Source organism: Notechis scutatus, chromosome 1 (assembly GCF_049901735.1).
Source record: "Notechis scutatus isolate UNSWTSFEM ecotype Mainland chromosome 1, rNotScu1.2, whole genome shotgun sequence".
Taxonomy (NCBI): Eukaryota; Metazoa; Chordata; class Lepidosauria; order Squamata; family Elapidae; genus Notechis; species Notechis scutatus.
The window spans coordinates 148,666,012-148,675,211 of record NC_142009.1 but is presented as its reverse complement, the minus strand read 5'-3'; the positions used below and the strand labels follow the sequence as shown (position 1 = coordinate 148,675,211).

The following is a 9,200-nucleotide window of genomic DNA, read 5'->3' as shown; positions in this document are numbered from 1 at the left end:
GGTCCCAGGTTGAACTTCTTTATACAGACACAAAACTCAATTTCATGCTCCTTTTTGTATTCTATTCCATATCTTATATTATTCTACATTTTCTATATAGTTTTTCCCCTCTTTTAATTTTCTCAATTTTATTTTGATTATCTCATTTCAATTCAAATCATTATATTTATACTTTTGTCTGTTCTGTTTCAATTTCATATTATCTTTTCTCATTAAACAAATTTTCTCCTGTAGTTACTAATTGGAGTATGACACCTTTATATCTTTTCATTACATCCATTCAACTCTTATTTAAACTTCAATATATACCTTAAGTTTATGACCTTCAATATAATACATAATACATAACTTCCAATCGAATTCTGCTTGGCACATTTTTATAATACACACTATATTCTTTTTAAAAAAGGAAAGATTGTAAATATATGTAATTATAAACCCTCAGTCCATTCCAGTTCAGTTCTATCATTAATAATCATTAAAACCATAACATCTTTAACACTTCTTTTCAATTAAATATCATACTTCCTTAAAAACACATATAATCTCCATAATTAATTTTTCCCTTATTTCTCTTCACATATGTTTTATAAATCATTAAATATACCTTTTGTTACATTTATTTATTGACAAGCATTCCACTGAATTACGATAGCTATTTTATCAGACATTTTAATCACACATTGTTTCATATTTTCTAAAATTATTTCTGCTTCTAATATAACCATACTATCTTATGTACCTTTGCAGAATCCCTTTTTCCATTAACTTTTCACCCATTATCTCTAAATAGACCCTGTTTCTCTATATTTTGCTTCTGTCCTTTATAACTTCTTTTCCTTTCTTTCTTCCCTCTCATCTTCTCCCTCCCCTTTTTACCCCCTTGTCTCTCTAGTTCTAATTCTCTCTTCTGCATTTCCCTCTTCTATTGCTTTCTGATTTTATACTTATTTTTCACTTTTTTTTTTTTTTGGAGTTGTTTTTCTCAATCTTAAACTTTCCATTCTCTCCCCTTTCCTCCCCCCCCCCATCTAAGATTACTTGTTCATTAAAGATGGCTTCTTCTTTGTCGCAATCTTCTTGTTCTGCAGGCATTTCTTGTTGTTTCTCATAATTCCAAATCTCCATTTCTAAAAACTGAAATATGAAGCCAAAAGAACCTCTCCCTTCTTGTGCATCTTCTTTGTACTTTTTAAGTTCCACTTTCAGTTCTTCTAAAAGTGGAGCCATTTTAAACAGTTTTAAACAACCACTCAATTGATTTTAGTCATTCAAAACAATAACCAAGAATCCAGAAATCATCAAGTAATCCAGATAGTCCCGAGTTATATCTTCTTATTTCTTTTTTGACTTTCTCTTCCTGGGGTTTTTGTTGCGATATTTCAGTTAGAATGTATCTTTTGGAAGTCTTGTTGAGATTTTGCTGTAAGTTCTTTTTTAATTCCAGGCAGTCTCCTCCCTTCCAGATCCTACCCTTTTATTCTTCCTCTCTCCTGTTTTCAAAAGCTTTTAATTATCCAGAAATCTTTATTATCCCTTTGACTTTTTATTTTCAGCATTAAATACCTATTGATGTCAAAGTGGATTTTTTTCCAATTTCTTGCTTAAGTCTCTTAGCTGTTAGTATAGGAAAAGGAGAAAACCAAATCTTTTCCCTTTTCTCTCTCCTTCGCAGCTTAAAAATCTTCTTAGGGAACAATGTTATTGTTTTTTAACAGTTTCAATTCCAGGGTACCTTATTTGTTGCTTTTGCTGTTTGACCCGGTCAACCAAAACTTTCTCTTCTTATCTTCCTCCTGCACATTCTTTTCCGGTCGAGTTCTTCTTTGTGGTGGCCATTTCTGACCACCGCTGCAACTGCCTTTGGGAAAGGGAGTAATGGCCAGCTGGGGAGGAGAGATGTGGCTCTCCTCAACCCTGCTGACAGTCTCCCTACTCTTCATCACCTCTACGGGGTGGCTTAGCCCCGAAACCAGCCGGCTTGGGGCGCTCCAGCAGCGAGCACGGATCGAAGCCTCGCAGAGACGAGGTTTCGGTCTGTCGCTGAAGAAGCTCAAACCGGAAGTCGATTTCAAATTATTCTTATTTCCTCCTACAGCAATCATAGGGAAACTTTGACTTGTCACCCTAATTTGGTGCTTTTCTATCCAGCCTACAAGACTTTTAGGGGAGCCCACCCAAATGCCAAATTCCTGCTTCCTCTCCCACACTTTGCCTTTCTGCCAGTAGATGTCCTGCCCTATCCTGTCTTTTAAAACAGGGGTCCCCAAACCTCCAGGCCGTGGACAGGGTATAGTCTGTGGCCTCTCAGGAACCAGGCCACAAAGCTTGAGGTGAGCAGTGGGCAAACGAATCTGCCTATTTGCAGGATGTAGGTTATGTGCTCCTCTCCCACCTTGGTATGGAGAAAATGATATTCTACTCGTTGTAGAATACCTTATGCCACCAGACTTGAAATTCTAGACCTAGAAAACCTTGAATTACGCTGTCTTTGGTCTAATCTAAGTATATAAAATCATACATTGCAATGACTTACCTGTCAATGAATACTTCAGCTTCAACCATAACAACACAAGGGCAAACAATAGATACAAACTCAAGGTTAACCGCACCAAACTTGATTGCAGGAAATACGACTTCAGTAACAGAGTGGTCAATGTCTGGAATACTCTACCTGACTCTGTGGTTTCTTCCCCAAACCCCAAAAACTTTAACCTTAGACTGTCTACTATTGACCTCATCCCTTTCCTAAGAGGTCTGTAGGGGGCATGCATAAGCGCACCAACGTGCCTACCGTCCCTGTCCTATTGTTTCTCTTATTCTTTTATTTTTCTTATATGTACCCATTTCATGTATTCATAACTATGTATATATTTATACCTATTATCTTGTAAGCGATTGACAAATAAAAATAAATAAATAAAAATAAAATAAAATTGGTTGTCTTCTATGGAACCAGTCCCGAGTGCCAAAAAGGTTGGGGAGGCACTGCTTTAAAATACAAAGAGTTGCCATGGTTTCTACTTGTGCTTTTCTACAGGAAGAGCAGGTTCTCTATTCCTGTAATTCCTCATTTGAAAATACTTCCGGGTAATTGGGGAGAGTTTGAAGATGTGGATTTTGGTGTCAGAGTCAAGGAGGAAGATTGAAGCTGTCATTCTAGAAGGGATTTTTAGGGTTGGATCTGTGAGGAGGGAGCAGAGGTGGGTATTCAGCAGGTTCTGACCAGTTCTGGAGAACCAGTAGCGGAAATTTTGAGTAGTTTGGAGAACCAGCAAATCCCACCTCTGACTGGAGATTTTACAGCATCCTTCCCCTGCCATGCCCACCAAGCCACGCCCACAGAACCAGTAGTAAAAAAATTTGAATCCCACCACTGGGCGGGAGGTGAAGAGAGAATGTATCATTGTAGGCCAAGGTTTGTGCATTTTCAATAATAGGGTCAATTCACCTACACAGAGCAGCCTCAAAGAAAAAACCCTTGGAATACTTTAATTCTCCCTAGGCCTTTATTTTCCCCCGCCCCAAAATGCCAGCAGTGGCATAATCCACTTACTCACTCACTTCTCCCTTGATGAAAGAAAGGGTAAAATGTGCTGGTTCCAGGACTGGTGTCAGGATATAGCAACTGTGGGCCCAGGAAAGGAAAGAGAAGGAAGACATTTGCAGAGTTTATTTTCAAATCTTGAGGCGTGATCCAGATGGAACCGCAAAGAATTAGCCCTACTTTCTCCACATCTCTGCTCCTCCTTTCCACATTCCTCACTTTCCTTTCGGCATTCCTGACTGATTTTGGAGAAGTCTTCTTAGAATACCATGGACAGACAAGAAAACTAACAAATGGATCATGAACACATCAACCCAGAATTCTCACTCAGGATACAAATGATCAAAGTCAAATTATTCTATTTATGACACATTATGTGAAAACCCAGCTCTCTGGAGGAGGCTCTAATATTGAGAATGGTGGAAAAGGCAAGATGAGGACAACTAAGAGCAAGCTGGATGTACAATGTCAGAATAATGATGGTAATATCATTGGAAGACCTGAAGGACCAGGTTGGAGACAGATTGTAATCTAGAAAAATCTATCTGTGTGGGTGCTAAGAGTTAACACTAACCTGATGGCACATAATCAAATCAAATAAAATGCTATCATTAACATAGCATGCAATAAGTTATTATTACCAATAAAAGAGAATATTTTTAGCTTAGGGTTGTTTTCCTGCAGACATTTCATTACCACACTAGGTAATAACATCAGAGCAGCTGCTGCTGCTGTTACCTAGTTTGGGTAATGAAATGTCTGCAAGAAAATAACCAAGCACAGAGACCATTAAGGACCCCACAAATTCTTATTAGTTACTAATGATTAACAATTAAATGATAATTTAATATATAATTATGAATACAGTATACAATAAATTATTAATTTATATAGATTTGGGAAGGAGGGGAAATGCATCTTGTAATATTTCATATACGGTAGCACGCAGCCATTATTATGAAATAAGTAACACAGATAAAATAGAGCCTTCAAAACATAGTAGCATAGTTAATGCCTCTAAGATAATGTCCATAATACAGTAAAATTTCAATTTAATAGACTAATTAGGAGAGCAGGATGTCCTTTATTCCCAGTTGTCCATTAAATACAAATGTGTATCTTTTGTATTAACTTAAGTCATTTGCATAATGGCTTAAATAGATGGTAATGACATAATTCACTACAAATGTCATAACATGAAGATGAAATTAAGATAAATTTAGCCACATTTTCCAGTCTACTTCAAATGCCTTGTTCATCAGCAGGTTCTGACCAGTTCTGGAGAACCAGTAGCGGAAATTTTGAGTAGTTCGGAGACCCGGCAAATCCCACCTCTGACTGGAGATTTTACAGTATCCTTCCCCTGCCACGCCCACCAAGCCACAGCCACAGAACCGGTAGTAAAAAAAAAAATTTTTTTTGAATCCCACCACTGTTGTTCATTAGTCTGAGGTGATGTCTGGAAAATTCTCAGTGGATTGAGAAATTTGATCCATTGCATCCGAAACCTGCTCAAAGGGAATCTGTTACACTGAGGAAGAAAACACCAAAATAAGGAAGAGGTAAAGAATTATCCCACAAGAATCATTGGAACTGGAAAAGCCAAGGCACAATATGTAGTTGCAACTGATGCTAGCCCTGTAACTGTCCATGGGGACAAACAGTTCTTGGGCCACAAACAGCTGAAACTGCTCTAAGGAATACCTTTCAGAGGAGGCTTGTTCTCAATCAGATTCTGTGCCGCCTTCTGATATTTCTCCTCAGCCAGAAGAAGTTGTTCCACCTTGATGTTTGAAGACCATTCCTCCTCCAGGAGAGCATCACCTTCTCTTCCCAGGGAAAGGTACCTTGCCAACATGCTGAAACCCTGCCTTGCCTAGTTTTCTCAGGAACTTCCCTCCAATTGCACTCTTAGAAACTAAGATCATGACTGCTTTTCCCCTTCTGGTTGTGGTTGCTCTTCATTTCCTGAATGATTCGAAAGGAGAAGAGGAAGATGACAAAGCTGCCGACACTCACGAGGCAAAAGCAGGCAAGCACGGAAAAGATGCAGGAAAGGGTCGAAGCAAGAGTTAAATCTGTTACTAGGAGAAAGAGCCGGAAGAGGTGAAGTCCCATTATACCAGCCAGAGGTGTAGTTCTTGCTCCTTCCCTTGCTAGCTTGCAGAGAAATATTCTGGAAGGGAGGTGTGTGGTATGCAATTATGTCGTTAGAAAAAACACCCACTCTTGTGAAACATGTAAAAGTGAGCTCCAGCCATGCTGGGAGATTGAATCATTGTCCCAGCTAAAGTAGCAAACAGCATTTCTAAATCGTGTTCTCTGTAGAGAAAGGCCAGAGGTGCTCACGAGATCTGGCAGCCCTGTATCAAGATTTTTCATAAGAGCCTGCTAGGCTGAACTCCAAGATTGGTTGAAAAGTTGCAGTTCCCCAGAGCCATTCAAGTCAGTGGAGTCTAGAGTAGCTGCAAACAATCAGTTGAACTTAATTTCACAAAAAAAGGGGAGAGGAGAGGAGGAACATAACTAAATTAAGGTTACCCTTTTCAGAAACTAAAACATTCCAGCTTAGAAATTGTGGGAAGAAATATCCATCTGGTTCAGTTCCAAGCTGGGAGAAAGGCACTGGAAACATGGAGGCTGGTTGGAAAGATGGTTTAATGATGAAGCAGAACCACATGGGTTCTGGTGAAACTGACCACATGAGATTGGGTGGGTGGGTTTATACCTTCTCTTGGGCTTTGCACTTGAACTTCCTGTTCTTGTGCAAGAACATGTATTCTATTGGCTGTTGTCAGACTCCCATGGGACCATATAGGGGTCATGTAGGGGTCATAGCTGGCTTTATAAGCGAAGTACAAATCCTAGCTATTTGTCTGAACTAAGTTTGGTTGACGTTTCTGAGGGTGATCCAATGAAAGCGCTTGTGTTCTGAAAGGGTGTTGGGTAATTCCTATTGTGGCTTAATGGCTTTTTCCTTATGTTGGATCCTGAGTGAGGGTATTTGCTTATGAATAGAGCTATCTATCTCTTTATCTCCTAAATGCTGACATCTGCTGTGGGCTATTAAGAAAAAGTGGGGGCTGCTTTCTCCCTCTTAAAAAAACAGGTTGATAATATTCTGCCTTTTTAACATTTCTCAAAATATTTCATTCTTCTAGGAGACGGGTGGATGCTAACTTTCTACAGATTTATTAGGCAAAGTCAAGATCAGAGATCTTTAACAAGGAAATTGTGGGAAAGGGGAGCAATTTTAAAATGGCTTATGATCAGACATAGAATTGGTATTTATATCATCCTTTTAAAAAAAAAATCTGCTTCTGTTCTGGATGATGAGTTTGCAGGGGCTGTGTGACTTACTGTGAGTTCTGTTAGACTTTGATGTTGCTTGCCTGTTGGGTCCTTGACTTGGGATGGTAGGAATCTTACTGTAAAGCCTTAGGACTGTCAGCATCTAAAAAATTGCTACTAACTGGCTATTGGAATCACTATTAAATCATAGCCAAGGTGTAGTCTTTTTTGTTGATATTCAGTATCTATTAGGATTCTATAGGTTCTGGCATTAAATATCAGTGAATGCAAATCTGTCTTATGCCTCGCTAGTGGAATTACCAGAACTTCATTATTTCATAAATAACTATTTACAATACAATGCATAATCTTATTTGATCTAAAATTATGATAATGGACAGGAGGAAGTTCCCATAGAGATTATCATGATTAGATTATCAAATACCTGTATGCCTCCATTGCAGAAGCATGAGTCACACCAACAAAAATGTATATATTCTTGTAAATAAGATTGCCAAATCTGGGCTGCAAAATCTGAACCACCAGATAGCAGCAAGAAAATCTATAAAAACCCTTACTGCCATCATATCCCCTGTAAATGTTTGGCAGTCCAGATTTCATAGCTTTTGTTCAGAAGTTAACTTGTTTCTGACTCATAGTAATGCACACACCAGTTTACTAGGGTTATAATTGTGCTTTGAGTTCTTGTAAACTTATGCAGGTATCATCAGTGATTGTATCTAGCCACATTTGTTGGCCTCCTTTTTTATTTTTTTATTTTTTTACTTATAATTCATCAGTTTAATGTCAAAATAGAAGCAATCAACCCACGTCATTATAACAACTATTTTGATTAAAACGCTAATTGGGAGAAAAGTTGTGTATTTCATGCTTAAGGAGAACAGTTTACAACCCAGTTCCAGTTTTTTAACATGCAGTGAGTATTGTGATTAATAGCTGTACATATAGTACATGATCAGACAAGCTAATTCCACTTTATTACAGGTCATCCTTGAGTTATGACCGTATTTGAGCCCAAAATTTCCATTGTTAAGCAAGACAGCTGTTAAATGAGTTTTGCCCCATTTTACGACTTTGCTTTCCACAGCTATTAAGAGAATCGCTGCAGTTGTTAAGTTAGCAACATAGTTGTTAAGTGGCACCTGGCTTCCCCATTGACTTTCCTTGTTAGAAGTTCTCAAAAGGTGATCACATGACCCTGGGACACTGAAACCATCAGAAATACACGCCATCTGCCAACTGTCTGAATTTTGATCATGTGACCATGAGGATGTCGCAATGATTGTAAATGTGGAAAACAGTCATAACATAAGCCATTTTTTTTCCTGTGCCATTGTAACTTCAAATGGTCAATAAACCTGAATAGTTGTAAGACAAGACTATGTATTCTCAACCATTTCCTACAGTATTTTTTTTCCCCATTCAGCCTTTCTCATGGGTCAACCTACACAGCCATATATTTCAACTGGGAAAATGATGACCTTCACAATATATGAAGCTGCTATTTGTATGTCTCTTAAGTTTAATACCTACCATTGTTTTTCTCCCAATATTCTTATTCATGGAAGACCTATGTGCATTGTCAATGAAGCACTTCATTCATCTGAAGAAATAGACTTAAGTCTACAAAAGTTTATCTTAATATATTTGTTCACCTTTCAAATATATTCACTGCTGTTCAATCAATCAATCAGAACAGAGCTGGAAGGGACCTTGGAGATCTTCTAATCCAACCCTCTGCTCAACCTATACCATTTCAGACATGTGGCTCTCCAGCCTTTTCTTAACAACCTCTAGTGTTGGAGCACCCACAACTTCTGAAGTCAAGCTGTTCCACTGCTTAATAGTTCTCACTGTTAGGAAATTTCTCCTTAGTTCTAGCTTGCTTCTCTCCTTGATTAGTTTCCATCCATTGTTTCTTGTCTTTCCCTCTGGTGCTTTGGAAAATAGTTGAGCCCCTCTTCTTTGTGGCAGCCCCTCAGATACTGGAATACTGTTATCATGTCAACCCTAGTCCTTCTTTTCTCTAGACTAGCCATACCCAATTCCTGCAACCATTCTTCATATGTTTTAGTCTCTAGGCCTTTAAACATCTTAGTTGCTCTTCTTTGCACTTTTTCCAAAGTCTCAACATCTCTTTTGTAATGAGGTGATCAAAATTGGATGCAGTTGTGTGATCTTATTAGAGATTTATAAAACGGTACTAATACTTTTTAAAAATTATTATCTTTGACTTTTGTTGCAAGTCCTTGTTCATTCTGAGCCTTTGCTTTCCTGAGCCTTTTCATCTTTGCAGATTTGGGCTATCTGCTGATGCTCTGGTTTAGTTATGTGTCCCTCT

General features: G+C 38.3%; 1 long non-coding RNA gene across 1 annotated transcript in view; it reads right to left on the bottom strand.

The window, feature by feature from the left end:
• The window catches only part of LOC148133037 (uncharacterized), a 13,963-nt gene extending 8,232 nt beyond the window's left edge, over window positions 1-5,731 (bottom strand). The window contains exon 1 of the long non-coding RNA XR_015746198.1: window positions 5,252-5,731. This is a non-coding gene — a long non-coding RNA (uncharacterized LOC148133037). The remainder of the gene's footprint in view (window positions 1-5,251) is intronic.
• Between the last annotated feature and the right edge of the window lie 3,469 nt (window positions 5,732-9,200).